The sequence below is a fragment of the Cucurbita pepo genome, chromosome 15 (genome assembly GCF_057944985.1).
Source record: "Cucurbita pepo subsp. pepo isolate OVF chromosome 15, ASM5794498v1, whole genome shotgun sequence".
NCBI lineage: Eukaryota > Viridiplantae > Streptophyta > Magnoliopsida > Cucurbitales > Cucurbitaceae > Cucurbita > Cucurbita pepo.
The window spans coordinates 6,528,894-6,553,453 of record NC_141812.1 but is presented as its reverse complement, the minus strand read 5'-3'; the positions used below and the strand labels follow the sequence as shown (position 1 = coordinate 6,553,453).

Here is a 24,560-nt window from a genome sequence, read left to right as displayed (position 1 = left end):
GCGCACGACCTGAAAAGGACACTCTTCGAGAAATGCATGTGTGACCGGACAAACTAGTCATGCTCTTCTCATGTGCAGCGCACACGCTTCCCACGTCAGTCGCAACTCACACGACTCGTGTGTCAACTCCATCATCATTTGTTTTCTAGTTTTTGGATATATATGTTTATTGTCATTTCTTATATGTTTTCGATTTATTTACGAATTTTATTTTTATTATGTAAGTCCATGGGACTGATGAAACATTTAAAATGAATATTTCCACATAAAAAGATCACATCATGCATATGGTACGACTCTATTTTAGTAAAAAAATAAGATCGTTACATTTTCATAGTGGTTAATTATAGTCCTAAAAGTATGAATGACACAACTCTTAAAATTTCTCATTTTCATAGTGGCTAACTATAGTCCTAAAAGTATGAATGATACAACTCTTAAAATTCCTAGGGGAAGGTTAAGGGTTTCATGCTGAGGCTATATATAACCACTTATGTTGTCTTGTAGACTTGAAAAAGGTAGTAAAAAGATCATTTATGCCTTCTTTTAACTAAGTAATAAGTTTTTTTTTGTAATGCTATGTAGTTTAGGTTGTATGTTTAGTATCATCTAAGCTTGACATGATCGATCTTGCCTGTGGAGTGATTCAAATCTCAAACAAGTATTTTTTTTCTCTGAGATATTCAATCAACAAAGTAATTCGTTATCATGAAGCATGATTTAACTTCGGTTTGATGACGGAGACTCCTCGTGGAGGGACACTGAAAGAAGGACAATCAAACCAAAAAAGATAGGTGAGTGATGTGTGGTTCGCTGCCACTTTTATGTATTGTAGGATAAGTAGTGTCCCTTATTTTTGCTGACTATGTTATTTCACATGTAGTATGATGATATCAAAGCTAGGTTTCAATCGTGGGACCTGTGAGTTATGGGCCCACCACGCTTCTGCTGATATTAATCATTTTGATCTCTAGCTTTCATCATAGATGTTTAGTTCACTTATGGCAAACTTTGAGACAGTATATAAAAAGGTATTAACGGCCCTTTAACCCTTATATCTATCTCCATGACTTGAGACATTCTAACTTTACTTTTGATATTTGTACTACTTTTTCTATATCTGTGCTACTTTTTTTTTTTTTTTTTAATTTAATTTTATTATTTTTATTTTTTTATTATAGTAGTATGATTGGGTGTCCTTTGCTTTTCTTCGTCGCCAGATAGCTTTCATCTATGCTTTCCGTTATGATGTTCGATGATTTGAGTAGATTGTGAGTCGTACCTGATTGGGGGGCTCTCATCTACAATGAGATGCAACGTGTTGTGTCGCACATGATTAAACATGCATGCATAGGCGGCGTGTGTGGTCAAACAAGTTTGAATTCCACATAAGTGATGTTTGAATTCCGAAGGAAAGTCCTGCCCAAGGTCCAACAAAGCCACAAAGCCGGTGAAAAATGTGAATGGGGATTGAGTACTCCTAAAGGTTTTAAAAAAATAAAAATAAATGACAGTTATGGGATTAGAAACCAATCCCTTTTTAAACCAGAGACTAAATCTAGCACCTTGGACCACTAAGCCAAACTATCCCAACAATTGTGTTTGGACTACTAAGATGGTCGAGCTATCTCAAGACATGAGATTGCATCACGATGCATGGGTCGTGTTGTTGGGAACCGAGATGACCATGAGATGCAATGTTGTTGTGTTACAAATGATTGAACATGCATGCATACGCGGCGTGTGCGGTCAAATAAGTTTTAATTCCACATTATTCATGTTTGAAACCCGTAGGCAAACCCTGCCTAAGGTCCAACAAAGCCACAAAGCCACAAAGCTAGATGAAAAATATGAAAGGGAATTAAGTACTCCTTAAGGTTTGTCATGATCGTGTCAAGATCACAAAGCCGCACATTTGAAAAAGTATTGACTTTGACACGATGCACTGGTCGGAGTTGGGCTAGACTCTCTCCATATTAGATGCGTTTTAAAACCACGATGTTAACAACGATAAATAAAAAGTCAAAACAAACAATATGTGTTAGCAGCGGGCACGAGGCTTTACAAAAAATTAAAATAAATGACAGCTATGGGATTTGAATCCATGCCCTTTTGAACCAGAGTCGAAGTCTAACACCTTAGACAACTCGACCAAACTATCCCGACGAATGTGTTTGGACAAATCAAGATGGTCGAGCTATCTCGAGACATGAGATTACAATACGATGCATGGGTTGTGCTGTTGGGAACCGAGATGACGATGAGATGCAACAATGTTGTGTCGCACATGATTGAACATGCACGCATAGATGGCAAGTTTTAATTCCACATTATGTTTGTTTGAATGCGGAAGAAAAACTCTGCCTAAGGTATAACAAAGCCATAAAGTCGAGTGAAAAATGTGAATAGAGGTTGAGTACTCCTTTAGATTTTTCGTGAGCGTGACAAGATCACGAGACACTGGTTGGAGTTGGGTTAGAGTTGGGTTAGAATCTCTTTATAATAGAAGATGTGCCTTGACAAACCAAGATAGTCAAGCTATCTCTAGACATGAGATTGCAATACGATGCATGGGTCAGACGATGAGATTGAAAAAGTATGATTATGACAGCTGTGGGATTTGAACCCACGCCCTTTCGGACCAGAGCCTAAATCTGGCGCCTTAGACCACTCGGCCAAACTGTCCCAACGAATGTGTCTAGAAAAACCAAGATGATCGAGTATCTCAAGACATGAGATTGCATCACGATACATGGATCGTGTTGTTGGGAACCGAGATAATGATGAGATGCAACATTGTTGTGTCGCACATGATAGAACATGCACGCATAGGCGGCGTGTGTGGTCAAACAAGTTTTGATTCCACATAAGTGATGTTTCAACGTTGAAGGCAAACCTTGCCTATGGTATAACAAAGCCACAAAGCCGAGGTGAAAAATGTGAATGGAGATTGTGTACCCCATAAGGTTTTTGGCTAGCGTGTCAAGATCACGAAGCCGCACATTTGAAGAAGTATGACCGTTACACGATGCACTGGTCGGAGTAGGGCTAGACTCTCTCTATAGTAGACGCGTTTTAAAATCATGAGGTTTTTATAATATGTGCTAGCAGCGGGCTTGAAGGTTAACAAAAAATGAAAATAAATGACAGCTGTGGGACAACGCCCCTTCAAACCAAAGCCTGAATCTGACACCTTAGACCACTTGGCCAAACTGTCCCGAGAGATGTGTCTACACAACCAAAATGGTCAAGCTATCTCGAGAAGCTATCTCGAGACTTGAGATTGCATCACGATGCATGGGACATGTTGTGAGGAACCGAGATGACGATGAGATGCAACGTTGTTGTGTCGTACACAATTGAACATGCATTCATAGGCAGCGTGTATGGTGAAACAAGTTTTGATTCCACATTAGTGATGTTTGAATGTCGAAGGTAAACCTTGCCTAAGGTCCAACAAAGCCAGGTAAAAAATATGAATGTAGATTAAGTACCCCATAAGGTTTTTGGTGAGGGTGTCAAGATTACAGGCCGCACATTACACGATGCACTGGTCAAAGTAGGGTGAAACTCTCAATATAGTAGACGCATTTTAAAACCATGAGTTGGACAGCACCCAAAGAGTATTTAAAAGAGTATTATACCGACCTTGTAGTTGATGGGAATGCTATTTATTGTTGGTATCAAAGCCAGGTTTCGATCCTGGGACCTGTGGGTTATGGGCCCACCACGCTTCCGCTGCGCCACTCTGATTTGTAAATTAATATCATTTTGATTCCTAACAGATGCTTTTAAAACCGTGAGACTCACGACGATACGTAACGGGCCAAAGTAGACAATATTTGCTGGCGGTCAACTTGGCTATTACATAACCTAAATCACCATAAGTGAATTCATTCCAAGGAATCTTATGCTTACACTCTTCATTGAGAGCGGTAGTTATCCTTCGAGAAATATACTTTGGAAGTCCTTCAATGAAGTGCATCATCCATAATTAAAGGGTACTATCATATCTTGTCATAACCTTAGTTACAATTATATCTTTGTACCATCAGAAGTAGCTAACTTTTCGCATCTTATAATCATAAGAATTTTCTCAAACGTTCAGTATGGATTTCTAGTTGGCCTACGACAAACTTTAAGACAATATATAAAAGGGTATTAATGGCTATTCAACACTTATATCATTCTCCATAACTTGAGATATTCCAATTTCACTTTTTATATTTGTACTTCTCTTTCTATAGTAGTATGGTTGAGTATCCTTTGCTTTTCTTCGTCGGAGATATGCTTCTCCAACCCATCCTTGAGTACTCCTGTGAAACAAAAAGTTACAATTTGAGAAATAGCGTGGTCAAACTTACCTCGAAGACTATAGGCGCTAGCTCCCATCAACATTTTGTTGATTACATTTACAACTAGATGACCGGATAGACCATCTATATTCCACTTATGTATGAATGTTCCTTCATAGGTGGATTGAGTCATTTGAGTTTTTTCTTCGAATGGAACATCGGGGAAAGAGGGCTTAGGATACCAATTTTTCTTCATCTAGTTTTTTGGACTTTGTTCTCTAATTTAACAATTTTGTTGATGAGGTCTAGTTTTTTTGGGCATCTTTTCTTCTTTGGAGAAATCATTTTTAAAATTTTTGAGGTCATTCTCATATGGTTCATCATGACACTAAAAATTTAATTACTTAAGGTTCTATCAAAATTGAAAGATTGTTTAACTTTTCTTCAATCAGAGCAAGTGCCTCTTCTGTTGAGCCGAGACTAATTTTGTCTAAAATAGCTGGTATGAATAAAAGAACTTTCCTCAACTTTTGCTAATCTCACGCCATTAATATTTGCAATAGTTTTTTTTATTTCTTTTGTTGTTGTTTTTCCTTGATTTTTTCTTCAATCTTCTTAACTTGTCTTGCAATGGTTGAGAGAATCTTGTTTGAGAAGTTATTTTGATGTTGGATATTTAGGATATCCTTCGAGGTTGTAATGCATTTTTAAGGAATTCTTTATCAGTGGACAATTCATTTGTGATAATATCGATCTGGTTGAAGATAGATGTAGTATCCAATTCGGTTTGAGTTGGAGATCTGGGATTGCCCTCATAATCGACTAAAACTACTTCTTTGTTGTAATCAACCGGCTCTATTTGCATAGACTTTGACATGTTGATTTTTTATGGAGATCTCGAGATTCATGAGGTACTAGATCTCGAGCTTAAGAATCTTTACCTTTGGAAAGAAAATTTAATTTTCATTGAATTTTACTTTTACGCTTTCCATCATCATGTTCGATGACTTGAGCAAACTGTGGGTCTTTCTTGATTGGAAGGCTCACATATTTAAGGATCCAGGTAGAATTCTTAGTAATCTGATCCCATGAAAGGGTTTTGGAAACAGGTTGACGATTTCTCCAGATTTACCTCTATGAGCATAGTAAGTTGTGGGGGAGACATTTGAATGCTTCTGATAAGATGTTAAGGTTCTCTATGTGAACATCAAACATGAGGCCAGAAAGGATATGACGATCCTTTAACGAAAAGTAAATAGTTTTGATATGTCTTTCGACAAATGGTCATTTACAAGATCTGCCACAAAGGAAAAACACTGAATTTCTCAACTCAATGTCTAGGCTACTAGCAGTTTTAGCCCAGACATCTTCGGTAGGTGATTTTTAAAAGATTCTTCAAGGGTCCGCCTCAATCGGTTTAGCGTCTTCTCCTTCCATCATTGAAGAAGAACACACAATATATGACCTTAATGATCGTTCTTAGATTCACATCCTCAAGGTTTGTAACAACAAACGCCACCGACCACAATTGTCATTTTAAAATGATGATTCCTTCGACACTATGAGTCATTTGAAAATTTTATATTCCATCATAAGTTTTTGGCATGATTATTAGATTATGACATGTTTAACAAGATTTGCGTGAGGATTGTTATATGGTTGCAATGACACATTACCCCTGTCCTATAAAATGTGGCCCTTATTTGCATATTTTTCCAAGCCACGATTTATGCCTGAGCTAATGATTGATGAAAGAAACAAGAAAGTAAGAGATGGCATAGGTGTGCCAATATTGCTCCCCAACCCATGGTGAGTATAAGTGCAAAATTAACTGTAAAAAGACTTGATATAACTCTACTTTTGGAGAGTTATCAAAAAACGAAAAAAAAAAAAAAAAAAGAAAAAAAAAAAAGGTTGAAATTAACAAAAGAAGAGACGAGGAGAATTATCATTGCAATAATGAAAGCAAAGTTGAGACTAAGTTTGTTTGCGATTATGTTGTATTGTAAATGGTTTGATGGGATGAGGTTCGTTTCATTGTTGTCCATCCCATTGTATAATCTTTGGGACAATATTCAATTAATTTGCCAATATGAATTTTAGAAATACAACATTAAATGGGATGTTATGAATTTAATACACTAAGATTACCATTTACAAACTTAATGTAAAGACCACAAAAGGATGCAAGTAATGAATTGGGATCAAGTTTTTATTTCTTCCAAAGGATGGAAAGAATTAAAAAAATATATATATATCATTTTAATCTCACCCCTAAGAAATATTTTTCGGGTTGACCGGTTACAACAGCCCAAGTCCACCGCTAATAGATATTGTCTGCTTTGATCTGTTACAATAGTCCAAGCTTACTGTTAACAATAATTGTCTTCTTTGATATGTTACAACCGTCCAAGCCCACCGCTAAAAAATATTATCCGTTTTGAGCCGTTACATATTGCTCTCAACCTCACGGTTTTAAAACGTGACTGCTTGGGAGAAGTTTCTACGATATTATAAGGAATGTTTCGTTCCCCTCTCCAACCGATGTGAGATCCTACAGTTACATTTTTATTATACTTCGAAGTTTAGTTTTCATTTGGTTATTGGTTCGAATATTTTACATTTTACTCCTAATTGTCACTTATGCTCAGTTTGGTCTTTAGCGTTATCTTTTGGTTAATTAATTTAAAATAATTATGATGCTCATCCATTTTGTATCATATCGAAGAGATTCCTAGGTTCGGGCAGAAGAAGCAATGTCACTAGATCACTATCAAACTGACTGCAATCTTTTTTGTCCGTGAGGATCCCAATCCAAACAGAGCGCCTTCTACTTCTAATAGGTCATGAACTAGATCAGAATCATTCTCATCGAGTCCATAAGAAGTGTTCCCATTTTATTCATCGGGTCCGGATAGAGACCAAAGGTCTTGAACGATCGATCCAGCAGAACAACTCAAAAAATAAAAAAGTATCGTTAATTTCTTCATAAATTTTTTTAAAAATTTATTTAATTCTTTTAAACATTTATAGATATTAACCTTTTACAAACCAAAACATCGTAATTAGTAAAAATTCATGGATGAAAATGTAAATTATGTGTAACGTCTTTAATATTAAGGTATGCAATATACATATTATGAGAGTTTTCAAATGTTTTCATGAAACCTTGGAGCCTTTATAGAAATATTTCAAATATTTACTTGACAATAAAATTTAAATTAATAGTTATGAATCATGTTTTTAACAGAAAAAATGTTAGGACTAAAATGACTATTTAAAAAAACACCATAAGTGACCCTATTGTTAGGATAAAAAAATACACACATGTAAGTCTTTCAATGTCTAATGGGACCTAAAATCATATTCTGGTTTTAGGCTTATTTAAGACAAGGTCGTAGTACCGGACTAGTGAGGAAGGTGAAAACATCAACCATGTGATGACTCCAGTATTTTTGTGTATTAAAATGCATCTACTAATTTTTTTTTTTATGTTTTCGGGTATAGACAAGGTCGTGGCACGCGAGAGGGACGAGGAGATTGAACTGATTCTGATCTTTTAATAACTTTCATAGTATTGTAATTTTTTTTTTAATGAATTGTGCTCATCTTATAGAGTGAAAAGTCAAAATTAAGTTGTAGTCTTGTTGTTCGTTGTTCGCTGCCACCACAGATTCCTTTTTCTCCCGCACATAATCCCACACTAAAAAGAGAGAGCATAGAGCTTTGACTGGTCCTACTAACACAAAGTAAGGACTTGAGCATGAAGTGGCTAATCAAGAATGCTCTGTTTATTGTTTTTAGTTGAAAGATTTGGATTTTCGGCAGCAAAGACACTTGCCTGTAAGATATATGACAACTAAAGTATAACTACTCAAGCCCTCCACTAAGAGATATTGTCCGCTTTGGCTTGATATGTATCGTCGTCAGCCTCATGGTTTTAAAATGTGTCTATTAGGAAGAGGTTTCCACACCCTTGTAAGGAATGTTTCGTTCCCCTCTCCAACCAATGTGGGATCTCACAATCCACCCCTTTGAGGGCCTAACGTCCTCGCTAACACACCGCCTGGTGTTTGGCTCTGATACCATTTGTAACAGCCAAGCCCAACTTTGTCTGCTTTGGGCCATTACAAATGGTACGAAAGTCAGTCACCAGACGACGCAAAGACTAGTCGGAGTAAGGCTAGACCCTCTCCATAGTAGATGCGTCATAAAACCTTGAGGCTGACGACGATACATAACGGCCCTATAAAACGTTCTATAAAACGACGGAATTCACGCAGTCATCTCTCATCTACCTCAACCGCTCATCCACAATAATCATACTCGAACTCATAAATCATAAATGAAAAGTAATTTTTCAATTTAATCTAATATATAATATTGAAATACATGGTTTTATCACAGTGTTATTCATTTGTGTAAAGCATATTGCAATGAAAATAATGGTATTTATTGAATAGTTGTTGAGAGCCACTTCTTAGTTTTTCGTGGTATCACTGATGTTGTCATGGTGGAAGCGGAAGTGCGGCGACGGGCTCTTAGGTACGCAAAAACACAGCCCAAATTTGCACTCACAAACCTTAGGATTAAAGCAATCTTGGACAGTGTTGCACGTAATATGAATATGACTTCCTTGTATTCCCAATGGTTTGCTTGTCACTGTTCATCAAACAAAGTAATACTCAAATTAATATCAAAATCAATCTAATGACTCAAAAAATTCTATCAACCCAACCCAACCTGTGCGGTTCGAGTTAGGTTATGAACTTATTTGGACTGAATTCAAATAACTGAAAACTTTTATGATTGAGTTGGTTTAAGGGTTCTCCCGAAACTAGATGGATTGACTGAACCAATCTGGTTCGAGTTCAGTTATGAACTTATTTGGACTAGATTCAAATAACTGAAACCATCTAAATTGATTGTTAATTTTAAAATATACATTTTTGTGTACAATAAAATTATATATACGTATTTATTTTATTTCATGATTATTTATTTTCTACTAGATCCGGTAAAAGTGTTTATATATATGTATTTATTTTATTTCATAATTATTTATTTTCTACCAGATCTGGTTAAAGTAATTTTTCAAAACATATGTTGAATTGAGTTCTACTGGTTCGTTCTTTGGTAACCCTAAAACTTATTAGTTTGAATCTTTGTACAATCAAACTTAGGTTTAATTTTAAGATATACATGTTTGCTCACAAAATTGAATTGCAAATGGTAACCAAACGTATGAAAATAAATAAACATATATTTTACAAACTAATTTTTATTTTTATCAAAATAAAAAAAATTGAATAAATAACTCGAACTACCTGAACCAACTATCTATCCCAAAAAATTTATGGTCGAGTTGGGTTGAGTTGGAATAATTATATAACAAGGGTTGTTTATGCTGAAAAATTTATAATGCAAATAATTGGGTTCGGTCTAGAAAATCTCATAATCTGACCTGACCCGACTCAACCCTCAAACACTTATACATTTTTTAATAACTACAAGATACCTGTATTGAAGACGGTGAAGAACAAGATGATTGCACTTGTACATTTTGAGAAATACTCAGGAAGTGACCCCACTATTGGGATTAAATGCAATAAACATGCGAATGCAATGACAGGACCTATCATATCAGTCTTTTTCCCCATGATACTATATTAATGGGCAGCTTAGATGTGTGTCATATACTCTACACACAACCCATACGTACAAGTACAAGCTCATTAGATAGTTCGTACACCGCTGGACCCCTTTTCTTGTCGGACAAGCCTACTCTGGTAGCTCCTTATGCTGGACACCCATTAGAATTAATAACCGCAATGGCAGCATTATCTAAAACATAATAATACTTCATCTGTCTAGTGGTGTATGTGTCCGTACCCTCGTGATGGAATAGGGGTATCCCCCAATGCATGAGCATAATGCATGAAGTCTCGATTAGGGTCGAGAAAAGAACACATTTTTTAAAGGTTACTACTATATCAAGCTACTCTTTCTTTTTAAATAGAAACTAACTGCACACCGGAGACGAGAGTGTGTATGAACTATGGAGCTATAGAGTTCGAGATAGAGTCGAGTCTCGATTTTTGACTCATGATGTCTTTGTCATGTATATGATTCTTTATGATATGTTGTTGTATGAATAATTTGTTGCATTAAATAGCTTCATGTGGAACGAGCATGTCAGTGTATCTTGTATTCGTATGATATACTATGACCCAAAACCTTAAGAGGCACACGAACTAAACAAAAATATTGTTTATTTATTATGAGAATCTAAATACAGGGTCACATCGATCAAGTTCTTTATGATCATCTTCTAAGAGGGGAAGAATATCACCAAAGACTCACATGGGTCATTTCGACATGATTTGATCTCAATCGTATGCTTCTTAGGAAATTTTCTAGGAGGATACCCAAAAACAATTGCTTCCTGAAAAACACACTTAATTTTAAAGTTCCTACAGATTGAAACTCTTTATATATATATATATATATATATTTAATTTATAATGCCTCGCGCCGAAGATTTAGATCAAGATTCGAAATTCAGATTCAACATCTGATGGCCTCGACATTCCACTCTGACAAGATCACATTACTTACTCCTTGTTTCTAAGAGTGAAAACTATCCCCACAGATCAACACGAATCATTTCAACATATTATATCCTCACTCAACATATAATTAATCCATGAAAAACACACATAAACTTATATATACAATTCGTAATATCTATACATACAATTATTTTATCAACATTTCCCTCAATATTATCATAAAATTTAAATATAGGCTTTTAAAATGAAGAACAACAAAACAGAAGAAAAATAAATGAGATTGAAAGTTACTGAAAGAAGAGACGAGGAACAATATCATCGCAACAACGAAAGCCAAGTTGAGACTAAGTTTGTTTGCTATTATGTTGTATTGTAAAATGGTTTGATGGGGTGAGGTGAGTCAATGTTGTCCATCCCATTATGGGACATTCAATTACTTTACTAATATTTGATTTTAGAAATACAACATTAAATGGGATGTTATTTATTTAATACAAGAAGAAATATTATGATTAACAAAATTAACCTATCAGATCACAAAAGGGATGCATGTAATGAATTAGGATCATTTTAATCATTTGAAGAAAAAACAAGATATATCATTTTAATAACTACAACATATTTTAAACCTGTATCGATTATGGCGAAGAACAAGATGATTGTAACTAGGCAAGCGAACTTGATACAAATGTTCTTGTCCATGACTTTGGAAGGGATTTTAGAGATTTTTGGGTGATGATAATTTTGTGTCTTCAATTTTGTACCCAAAATTTTTATATAATTGAGGAATATTTGCTAAATTAGGTAATATGAAACCGAAATATGGTATGATAACCCAAATGGAAATAACTAAAAAGACTAACCTACAATAATCAACCAATGAATTTTTCAAAATTTGATGGTAATGATCCTATATTTTGGATGTGATTCAAATAGAAATACTTTTGACCTCTAAACAAATATTTCAAACCTTTATTTTTAATGGTAGAATGAATATTGAAAAATACTCCGGAAGTGACCCCATAGTGACTGAGAATGTTTGATTAATCCACCACACCTAAATGGGGGTGAGAGTTCTCTTATTTATAATCATTTACAGGATACAGAAATATGGTAAATTACAAATAATATGGAAATAGTAATAAAAGGAAAGAATAATAAATGAATGCAATATATTTGCCTTTAATAAGAGGGCAAATATGGTAACCCGTAATGTAAGGCAAATATCTAGATATTTACCTTATAATGAACGATCAACTATCCTTAACACCCCCCGCAAGCTGAGCGTCGGATTTGAACGAACGTGAAGCTTGGATCTGAAAAATTCAAAGAGAGGTCGAGAAATACTCTTTGTGAAGATGTCAGCAACTTGGAGATGAGAGGGTACATATTGTGTGCGAAGTTTGCCAGCGATAACAAGTTCTCGAAGGAAATGATAATCTAGTTCAACATGTTTGGCCCGCTTGTGAGAAACGGGATTAGAGCTCAAAAAAATAGCACTTTTGTTGTCACATAAGAGTAAGGGCTGCTGTGAAATAGGGACCTTGAGGTCATGCAAAAGATGCGTAACCCAAAGAAGTTCAGCAGCGGTTGTGGCAAGAGCACGATACTCAGATTCACAGCTGGAGCGTGAGACAGTAGGTTGCTTTTTGGCACTCCAAGAAACCAAATTGTTACCAAGATAAATAGAATAGCCGGATGTAGAACGACGAGTATCGGGACAACCAGCCCAGTCAGCATCCGAATAAGCGACTAGCGTACTAGGAACAGTGGATGGACGAAAGGTAAGACCAAAGTGGAGTGTTCCTTTGACATAGCGAAGAATACGTTTGACAGCAAGAAAGTGATCTGCAGTAGGGGCATGCAAGAATTGACTGACAGAATTGACAGCATAGGCAATATCTGGACGCGTAATAGTCAAGTACTGAAGGGCGCCAACAAGAGATCTGTAGAGAGTAGGATCAGAAAAAGGAGAACCATCGGCAGTCAGGTGTTGAGAAACAACCATGGGAGTGTGAACTGGTTTGCTATCGAGCAACTGAACACGAGTAAGAATATCTCGAGCATATTTTAACTGACTAATAAAGAGACCATCAGGAGTGGGTGAAGCTTCAAGACCAAGAAAGTAACTGAGAGAACCCAAATCTTTGGTAGCAAACTCAGAATGAAGCTTGCGAGTAAAGCTGTCAATAAGAGATGAGTTGTTGCCGGTAACAATAATGTCATCAACATAAAGAAGCAAATAGATAATGTTAGATTGCTGATGAAAGACAAAAAGGGACGTGTCAGCGCGACTGCAAGAAAATCCAAGTGTGAGAAGAAATGAGCTAAAACGCTGAAACCAAGCACGAGAAGCTTGCTTTAAACCATAGAGGGCTTTCTTTAATAGACAAACATGAGTGGGAAATCGAGGATCAATATACCCAGGAGGTTGTTCCATATGAACACGTTCAATAAGAGTTCCATTGAGAAAAGCATTCTTGACATCAAGTTGTCGAAGAGGCCATTTATTTGTGACTGCAATAGAAAGCACAACACGGACAGTGGTAGCTTTGACAACCGGACTGAAAGTGTCAGTGTAGTCAAGACCAGGAACCTAAGTATAACCTTTGGCAACAAGACGAGCCTTGAAACGCTCGACGGATCCATCAGGCAAATATTTAATATGAAACACCCATTTAGAGCCCACGATGTTGGTGTTGGCAGGGCGAGGAACCAAAGTCCAAGTATCATTTTGTTGTAATGCTCGAATTTCTTCATCCATGGCAGCCACCCAAGCAGGATTCTTAGCCGCAGATTTGAATCCTTTTGGCTCAGTGGATGCAAGAAGAGCAGAAAGAAGTCCAGATGAGCCCAAAATACCAAGATTTGCTGGATGACGAGTCTTGAATATACCAGCTTTGGCTCGTGTGATCATAGGATGAGTGCCCAAAGAAGAGAAATCAACAGGAGGTTCAATAGAGGTCGAATTAGAAGTCGAGGGTGGCAAAGTGGAACCTGCAAGAGAAGTATCAACCTGCACAGACTCATCTACAAGGTCAGAACAAATATCACACGGGGATGAACTGGATCGAGGAGTTTGCGGTGATAAAGTGGTAGGGGGGGATAAATCAATATGATGAAAATGTGGTTCTAAGAAATTTGAAATAGGAATAGAGGAAAGAGGTTGGGTCTGGGAGCTAGGGATAGCAGGAAAGTGAGTTTCATCAAATTGAGCATGACAGGTGATATATAGCTTAGTGGTGGCGGGATCAAGACAGCGGAACCCTTTATGAGCAGGACTATAACCCAAAAAAATACAAGGAATGCTGCGTGGAGAAAGCTTGTTAGGCATATAATCACGCAAATAAGGATAAACACGACAACCAAAGGGATGAAAATTGTCATAACGTGGAGTGTAGCCATAAAGGAGTTCAAAGGGTGACTTACCTCCAAGAAGTGGAGTAGGCAACCGGTTGATAATATAAGCTGCAGTGCTGAAGGCGTCAACCCAAAAACGAGAAGAAAGATGAGAGTGAAAGAGAAGGGCCAAGCCAGTCTCAGTCACATGACGATGTTTTCTCTCAGCACGACCATTTTGAGCAGGTGTATATGGACAAGAGAGTTGATGGTGGATGCCAGAATTACGTAAATGAGTTTTGAAACAAGTACTAGTAAATTCGGTACCACCATCGCTTTGAAATACCTTGATACGAGAAGAATATTGATTTTCCACAAATTTTTGAAATTGAAGAAAAATATCAAAAAAATCAGATTTAAATTTTAAAGGGTAAAACCAAGTGAATCGAGAATAATCATCAATAAAAATAACATAATAAAAGAAACCCGAATTTGATTTGACGGGAGAAGGACCCCAAAGATCACAATGAATAAGATCTAACACATGAGACGACCTACGTTCATTGCGGGAATAAGGCAATCGATGACTTTTCGCAAGCTGACAAGTATTACATAATGATGGAGAAGGCAATAAAGACGTAAGAGAAAGATGACCTTTCCTATTTAAAAAAGAAATAACCGAATGATTCACATGACCTAGACGAGCATGCCATAAATCAAATGAAGCACGTAAAGATTTGTTTCTAAGGGCTGAAATAAAAGCAGAGTTGCCGCGCTCCAGCACATATAGCCCTCCATCTCTTTTACCGGTTGCCACCACCCTTCCTGTTTGACGATTCTGGATAGTAATAAGATTATTAGTAAATGTAACGGAGAGAGGAAAATCATACGTTAATTTACTTATGGAAAGAAGATTTTTAGTGAGGTGAGGGACAACCAAGACATCTAACAAGTGAATATTTGGAACAGGAGAAAGAGTACCGGTGTGGGTAATGGGTAGGGATGCATCGTTTCCTACAATCACAGAGTCCTTACCCGTGTAATTTTTAGACTGATCCAAAATAGATGGGTCGGCAGTCATATGGGCCGAAGCTCCAGTGTCCAGAAACCAATCAGCAGCATCGGGTCCAGCAATAGAACATGGCGTGTTAAAGGCTTCAGCAAGGTGAGCATGAGAAGAATCAGGTCGAACATACCGTTGGTTGCAGCGGTCAGCATAATGGCCCTCTTTGCGGCATATTTGGCAGTGAGGTGGTCGACGACCTTGACTTGAGTGGGTTCGTCCTCGATTAGAAGAGTTGTTTTTGTGAGAATAAGAACGACCTCGCTGGTTGGTAAAGGAAGCAGGGTGGCTTCCATGGGTGCGACCACGATTAGTGACTGTGAATGCTATAGGAGTGGAGTTAGAGGACTCAAGGGAGAGCTGAAACAACTCAAAACTTTCAGCTTTAGAGACTAAATCTGCAAAACAGGGGATAGAGGTGAGAGCCATCTGAGCAGTAGAAAAAGCTAAAAATTTGGTGCCGAGTCCACGAAGGAACCAGTGCACTTTATCAATGTCCTCGACCGGTCTGCCAATGGCATGAAGTTGGTCACAAATTTTTTTGAAGGCACGGGCATACTCAGCAACAGGTTTGGTGCCACGTTTCATCAACTGCAAGTCATCCTTGAGTCTCAGTTCACGAGCTTTCAACTGATGGCTGAACGTAGTTTCCAACGCAAGCCAAACATCACGTGCAGTAGAGAGACCAACGACAACAGCCATGGCTTCCTCAGTGAGAGAGGAGAGCAGGAGACAGAGAAGTCGTTGATCGGCTGCTCTCCATGCCAAATATTTGGGGTTGAGTGTTGAAGAGGTTTCTGGTTCAAAGCGAGGTGGTGGAACCATAGTTCCATCGACATAGCCCAGCATGTCTTGACTCTCAAGAAGAGGGAGAAGTTGGCTTTTCCAAAGAAGATAATTGGAGGAAGAAAGTTTGATGGTGATCATATGGATTAGAGTATTGAAAGGAAGAAGATGATAAGAAGATTCGGAAGCCATAGAGAAGAAAGGATCAGGGTTGTTAAACCGAAAGGGCTCTGATACCATGAGAATGTTTGATTAATCCACCACACCTAAATGGGGGTGAGAGTTCTCTTATTTATAATCATTTACAGGATACAGAAATATGATAAATTACAAATAATATGGAAATAGTAATAAAAGGAAAGAATAATAAATGAATGCAATATATTTGCCTTTAATAAGAGGGCAAATATGGTAACCCGTAATGTAAGGCAAATATCTAGATATTTACCTTATAATGAACGATCAACTATCCTTAACAGTGACTCTTGTAAAACGAAATTAAAAGAGAGAAAAATATAATAAATGTTGGATTTAGCACAAAAGATTTCGTTCTATAGCCTCCATAGGAGAAGCCAACAACCGTTTATATGTCCTTTTCATTACTGTAAATTTTTTTTTAATGATAGAATGAATATTGAAAAATACTTAAGAAGTGACCCCACTATTAAGGTCGGGAAATGCACGTATGCAAATATGATTTTGTGTCTTGTGGATTAAAACATCATGTTTTCGCTTTGGCTCTAATTTCATTTATCGGTTGATTTGGATGCATTGTACTTTTCTACACACTCCCCACACGCATGCTCTCTGCTTGGGTTCTAGATGCTCTACTTTATTTTTCTATTGAGGATAAACCTAAACTATAATAATGAGGGATATATAAATTCTCAAGAAGAGAGGAGCATAGATGATCCCAAGACCAACTAGATTCCATAAGGGAATTGAAAGTTGGGTCTACGGTAGATCTCACCTAAACCGTCTCATCATAATATAATAATCGCAATCATAATATAAATAATTATAACAATAATTTTTAGATTACTCTCTTTCTTGTCCTTCAAAATTGAGCATTTTCTAAACATTGTTACTATATCACACTACTCATCTTTTTAAATATAAACTAACTGCACACCCGAGACGAGAGTGTGCATGAACTATGGAGCTATAGAGTTCGAGATAGATTCGAGTCTCGATTTTTGACTCATGATGTCTTTGTCATGTATATGATTCTTTATGGTATGTTGTTATGAATAATTTGTTGCATTAAATAGCTTCATGTGGAACGAGCATGTCAGTGTATCTTGTATTCGTATGATATACTATGACCCGAAACCTTAAGAGGCACACAAACTAAACAAAAATATCGTTTATTTATTATGAGAATCTAAATACAGGGGTCACATCGATCAAGTTCTTTATGATCATCTTCATTATTTTGATTAGTTGTTGAGAGGCACTTCTTTGATCTCCTTGTTGTCTTCTAAATGAATGTTCTTACTCATCTTGTGAGACTTGGAGTTGAAGTTGAAGGGATGCTTCTTGCCATGACAGAAGCAGATGTTTAATTTACAATCACAAAAAACATTATCCCTGCAATCATCTGAAGTCCTACATGAAATACCTTTAAGATAGCTTCCTTTTGTGCCTAATGGTTTGCTTGTGCCTGCATACATAAACAATTTCCAATCAAATTTGAGTAATCTAGTCACGTGTTGTAACACCCTAAAAGTGAAGGAAAGCCACCTATGCATGACCCAAAAGATCCCAGGAAAGAAATTATGAGAATTAAGCAAGGAAACGAGACTTAGTAAGTCATTTCTATACCCTAAGGAGTAATCTTAAGGACTTAAGACCTTTGGAGAATGATTGGAATGAAAGCATAAGCGAAAGGGACGAAAATGTCATTTTTCCAATATCAAGGATCTTGCGAGATTTTTAATTCCTTATCTAGAAGGAATTTCAAGATGTTCAAGACCGGAGACCAACAAGAGATGAAGAATTTTTAGGAAAATTATGGATTTTTTGAGAAAATAATAATAAAATATTCGAAAAGTGGCAAATTACCAAAATACCCTTGAAGTTAAGGATAATTACGGATTTACCATTCTGCTAAAAAATCAGAACCTTCACAGTGCCTTCTGCACAAAATCCTTCGAATGTTGAGTCTCAGCCGTTGGATCACCTCCAAACTTGTATATATTCTAGAAAACTCACGGATCGTCACATCCAACGGCTAGGATTCAAAACCAACGTCGGTGAGGCTCTGATCGAAATAGATATTTCCAACGGATTTTCTAGAAAATCCAACCGACAATTCACGATGATTCTGGAGCTCCCAATGTTGGTTTAAGTTTTCCCTATAAATTCTGTAGTTGGGGCAATCATTTGGAACAAGAATCGAGCAAGGTCGAGCACCTAGCTGTTGGCAATAAGTGTTTAGATTTTGGGTCTCCTACTCTCAGGTTCTTCCAAATTCGAGAGCAATTCTCCACCATTTCCTTTCAAACTTGTTCCTATAGCTTCTAGACAACATTACCCACAAGTTTTACGAAGGAATAGAGTCCTGAGAGTGCCTAGAAGCCATTCGCCCAATCCAATCTGCCATTAAAAAGCTTCAAGGAAAACTCAAAATTCCAATCCAAGGGTATACAAGTATTCTTCGAGCAAGGACGACCCCAATAGGTTTCTGCACCTCCAAGGAATGTTTTCATAGAAGACCGCGAAGAGAAATAACCTCAGAAACGTTCCCAATTGAAGAAAATCCGTTTCGGGCTCAAATTGGAGGTAAGTGTCGAATTCATATCTACGGCAACTTTTTCTTCAAATTAAGGATTCCTTTAGCTTCAGAAAAAAGAAGATGAGTAACTTTGATGAAGGAATAAAGAGCTGAAACGTCAAAGAACAAGATACCCAAGAGATTGTAAATTGGAGGCGTCGGGTAACTTGCAGACCGAGAGTGATTTCTCAAAATTAAGGTCCTACACTCAAAGTCATTCCTCCAAACTAATTCCTTTAGATTAAGGGAACAATAAGGAAGAGGTTTCGTGACGAAATCGAGCCTAAAAAACCCCTAGAATCGGCTACCCAATAAGAAATCCTCTGTTTTTACTCCAGCGAGAAATCATATTTTGGACGAAATTTGGAAGCAAATATCTTAGGCTACAATCCGATGAGAAGGTAAAAAATCAATCCCTAGCTCTTCCTTGTCACACCTTCTTTAAGTTTTATGAAGGAATCGAGGGGACGAACAGTGTGATAGGAGTTGGGGAGGGCGAGTTTACGACAGCGGTGCAAACGGTCGCACGCGCCTTCTCCCTGTCTGGAGGAAGAAGAAGATGACGTGGGCGGTTCAGTTGAACTGGCCATGTCAACCCAAAACTCAACCTTCCCTCGATTTTTCTCAATTTTAACCCCCTTCCAGATGGATTCTCATGAAAAACTCTATGGTTCCAGAAAGTAGACATAATAAGGAGTGTGTGAAAGGAAAGTTGAGGTAAATCGGGTATCGGAAGGTCAAGAACAGAGGTCCTGAATGTCGACAACGAGGTAAGTAGCCACCTTGGATTTTTTTGTTAAGAAATACTTGCAGGAATCGCTTGGATTTTCATATGAACACCAAGTACGAACTAGGATTAGATGAAAGAAAAACTCAAAGAACCGCGAGTTAAGACCTTAAACCTATCAAATTGCTCGGTAATTAGGTAACATTAGAATAACCCACTAGATGAACTCCGCTGCCTATAAAATTTTAATTCTGAGCATATTATAGCATTTTGAGGTTCTAAATGAAGTTTAGTAGTCATTAGATAAGGATAAGTGGGTAAACCAAGAAATGGTGCAAAATGACCATAATGCCCCTAAGGATATCTACCTACAGTTCCTGACCTAGATGACCTCCAAATGCTATGAAACCCTGAAGTAGATCCTATTTTATGATGTTTGATGATTTTGTAAAGTTGAAAGGGATTGGAACACGTTAAGTAGCAAAACCAAGAATTAGGGGTGAAATGGCCAAAATGTCCCTAGGACTCTTATGAGATTTCAAGGTCTATACGTGCTCCGGATGATTGGCTACTTCTTATAAGGTCGATTATGAAGGACTTGAAGATAAGTTTGAGGTTTCAAGTTGATTGGAGTAAGTTTGGAACCTAAACCAAGTTAGGATCCAAGAAACACCTAAAGGAAACACCACAAGACTTCAGACTCTTCTAGAACCCTCTAAAGAACTCCCTAAGAATCTATGACCTTCTAGAACAACTTACACTAAGATGGGTTCATATGGTTACAAATAAGAGTTACAACTTATGTCTCAAGGAATTAAGGACCTTAGAAACTTACAAGATTAAGAACCAAGAACAAACAAGACTACATCGCTTGGAACGTAAGTGCAAAATTAACTGTAAAAAGACTTGATATAACTCTACTTTTGGAGAGTTATCAAAAAACGAAAAAAAAAAAAAAAAAAAAAAAAAAAAAAAAAAAAAACAAGGTTGAAAATTACCAAAATAAGAGACGAGGAGCAATATCATGGCAATAATGAAAGCAAAGTTGAGACTAAGTTTGTTTGCGATTATGTTGTATTGTAAATGGTTTGATGGGATGAGGTTCGTTTCATTGTTGTCCATCCCATTGTATAATCTTTGGGACAATATTCAATTAATTTGCTAATATAAATTTTAGTAATACAACATTAAATGGGATGTTATGAATTTAATACACTAAGATTACCATTTACAAACTTAATGTAAAGACCACAAAAGGGATGCAAGTAATGAATTGGGATCAAGTTTTTATTTCTTCCAAAGGATGGAAAGAATTAAAAAAATATATATATATCATTTTAATCTCACCCCTAAGAAATATTTTTCGGGTTGACCGGTTACAACAGCCCAAGTCCACCGCTAATAGATATTGTCTGCTTTGATCTGTTACAATAGTCCAAGCTTACTGTTAACAAAAATTGTCTTCTTTGATATGTTACAACCGTCCAAGCCCACCGCTAAAAAATATTGTCCGTTTTGAGCCGTTACATATTGCTCTCAACCTCACGGTTTTAAAACGTGACTGCTTGGGAGTAGTTTCTACGACATTATAAGGAATGTTTCGTTCCCCTCTCCAACCGATGTGAGATCCTACAGTTACATTTTTATTATACTTCGAAGTTTAGTTTTCATTTGGTTATTGGTTCGAATATTTTACATTTTACTCCTAATTGTCACTGATGCTCAGTTTGGTCTTTAACATTATCTTTTGGTTAATTAATTTAAAATAATTATGATGCTGATCCATTTTGTATCATATCGAAGAGATTCCTAGGTTCGGGCAGAAGAAGCAATGTCACTCGATCACTATCAAACTGACTGCAATCTTTTTTGTCCGTGAGGATCCCAATCCAAACAGAGCGCCTTCTACTTCTAATAGGTCATGAACTAGATCAGAATCATTCTCATCGAGTCCATAAGAAGTGTTCCCATTTTATTCATCGGGTCTGGATAGAGACCAAAGGTCTTGAACGATCGATCCAGCAGAACAACTCAAAAAATAAAAAAGTATCGTTAATTTCTTCATAAATTTTTTTAAAATTTTTTTAAATTCTTTTAAACATTTATAGATATTAACCTTTTACAAACCAAAACATCGTAATTAGTAAAAATTCATGGATGAAAATGTAAATTATGTGTAACGTCTCTAATATTAAGGTATGCAATATACATATTATGAGAGTTTTCAAATGTTTTCATGAAACCTTGGAGCCTTTATAGAAATATTTCAAATATTTACTTGACAATAAAATTTAAATTAATAGTTATGAATCATGTTTTTAACAGAAAAAATGTTAGGACTAGAATGACTATTTAAAAAAACACCATAAGTGACCCTATTGTTAAGATAAAAAAATACACACATGTAAGTCTTTCAATGTCTAATGGGACCTAAAATCATATTCTGGTTTTAGGCTTATTTAAGACAAGGTCGTAGTACCGGACTAGTGAGGAAGGTGAAAACATCAACCATGTGATGACTCCAGTATTTTTGTGTATTAAAATGCATCTACTAAATTTTTTTTTATGTTTTCGGGTATAGACAAGGTCGTGGCACGCGAGAGGGACGAGGAGATTGAACTGATTCTGATCTTTAAATAACTTTCATAGTATTGTAATTTTTTGTTTAATGAATTGTGCTCATCTTATAGAGTGAAAAGTCAAAATTAAGTTCTAGTCTTGTTGTTCGTTGTTCGCTGCCACCACAGATTCCTTTCTCTCCCGCACATAATCCCACACTAAAAGAGAGAGCATAGAGCTTTGACTGGTCCTACTAACACAAAGTAAAGACTTGATCATGAAGTGGCTAATCAAGAATGCTCTGTTTATTGTTTTTAGTTGAAAGATTTGGATTTTCGGCAGCAAAGACATTTGCCTGTAAGATATATGACAACTAAAGTATAACTACTCAAGCCCTCCACTAAGAGATATTGTCCGCTTTGGCTTGCTATGTATCGTCGTCAGCCTCATGGTTTTAAAATGTGTCTATTAGGAAGAGGTTTCCACACCCTTGTAAGGAATGTTTCGTTCCCCTCTCCAACCAATGTGGGATCTCACAATCCACCCCTTTGAGGGCCTAACGTCCTCGCTAACACACCGCCCGGTGTTTGGCTCTGATACCATTTGTAACAGCCAAGCCCAACTTTGTCTGCTTTGGGCCATTACAAATGGTACGAAAGCCAGTCACCAGACGACGCAGAGACTAGTCGGAGTAAGGCTAGACCCTCTCCATAGTAGATGTGTCATAAAACCTTGAGGCTGACGACGATACATAACGGCCCTATAAAACGTTCTATAAAACGACGGAATTCACGCAGTCATCTCTCATCTACCTCAATCGCTCATCCACAATAATCATACTCGAACTCATAAATCATAAATGAAAAGTAATTTTTCAATTTAATCTAATATATAATATTGAAATACATGGTTTTATCACAGTCTTATTCATTTGTGTAAAGCATATTGCAATGAAAATAATGGTATTTATTGAATAGTTGTTGAGAGCCACTTCTTAGTTTTGAGTGGTATCACTGATGTTGTCATGGTGGAAGCTGAAGTGCGGCGACGGGCTCTTAGGTACGCAAAAACACAGCCCAAATTTGCACTCACAAACCTTAGGATTAAAGCAATCTTGGACAGTGTTGCACGTAATATGAATATGACTTCCTTGTATTCCCAATGGTTTGCTTGTCACTGTTCATCAAACAAAGTAATACTCAAATTAATATCAAAATCAATCTAATGACTCAAAAAATTCGATCAACCCAACCCAACCTGTGCGGTTCGAGTTAGGTTATGAACTTATTTGGACTGAATTCAAATAACTGAAAACTTTTATGATTGAGTTGGTTTAAGGGTTCTCCCGAAACTAGATGGATTGACTGAACCAATCTGGTTCGAGTTCAGTTATGAACTTATTTGGACTAGATTCAAATAACTGAAAACTTTTATGAGTGAGGTTGTTTATGGGTTCCCCAAAACTAGATTGAACCAAAACCATCTAAATTGATTGTTAATTTTAAAATATACATTTTTGTGTACAATAAAATTATATATACGTATTTATTTTATTTCATGATTATTTATTTTCTACTAGATCCGGTAAAAGTGTTTATATATATGTATTTATTTTATTTCATAATTATTTATTTTCTACCAGATCTGGTTAAAGTAATTTTTCAAAATATATGTTGAATTGAGTTCTACTGGTTCGTTCTTTGGTAACCCTAAAACTTATTAGTTTGAATCTTTGTACAATCAAACTTACGTTTAATTTTAAGATATACATGTTTGCTCACAAAATTGAATTGCAAATGGTAACCAAACGTATGAAAATAAATAAACATATATTTTACAAACTAATTTTTATTTTATCAAAATAAAAAAAATTGAATAAATAACTCGAACTACGTGAACCAACTATCTATCCCAAAAAATTTATGGTCGAGTTGGGTTGAGTTGGATTCATTATATAACAAGGGTTGTTTATGCTGAAAAATTTATAATGCAAATAATTGGGTTCGGTCTAGAAAATCTCATAATCTGACCTGACCCGACTCAACCCTCAAACACTTATACATTTTTTAATAACTACAAGATACCTGTATCGAAGACGGTGAAGAACAAGATGATTGCACTTGTACATTTTTGGGGGCTGATAATTCTACCCAAACTCTTATATAATTGACAAATGCCTTGCCTTAACTTGAAATAGAGGTAACACGTGGCTTGAGTATTTTGAGAAATACTCAGGAAATGACCCCGCTATTGGGATTAAATGCAATAAACATGCGAATGCAATGACGGGACCTATCATATCAGTCTTTTTTCCCACGATACTATATTAATGGGCAACTTAGATGTGTGTCATATACTCTACACACAGCCCATACGTGCAAGTACAAGCTCATTAGATAGTTCGTACACCGCTGGACCCCTTTTCTTGTCGGACAAGCCTACT

The 24,560-nt window shown here is 36.6% G+C and overlaps 1 non-coding gene across 1 annotated transcript; it reads right to left on the bottom strand.

Moving 5' to 3' along the window:
• Positions 1 to 2,605: 2,605 nt before the first annotated feature.
• Positions 2,606 to 2,685, bottom strand: TRNAL-UAG (transfer RNA leucine (anticodon UAG)). Its single transcript has one exon. It is a non-coding gene; the product is annotated as a tRNA-Leu (tRNA).
• Between the last annotated feature and the right edge of the window lie 21,875 nt (positions 2,686 to 24,560).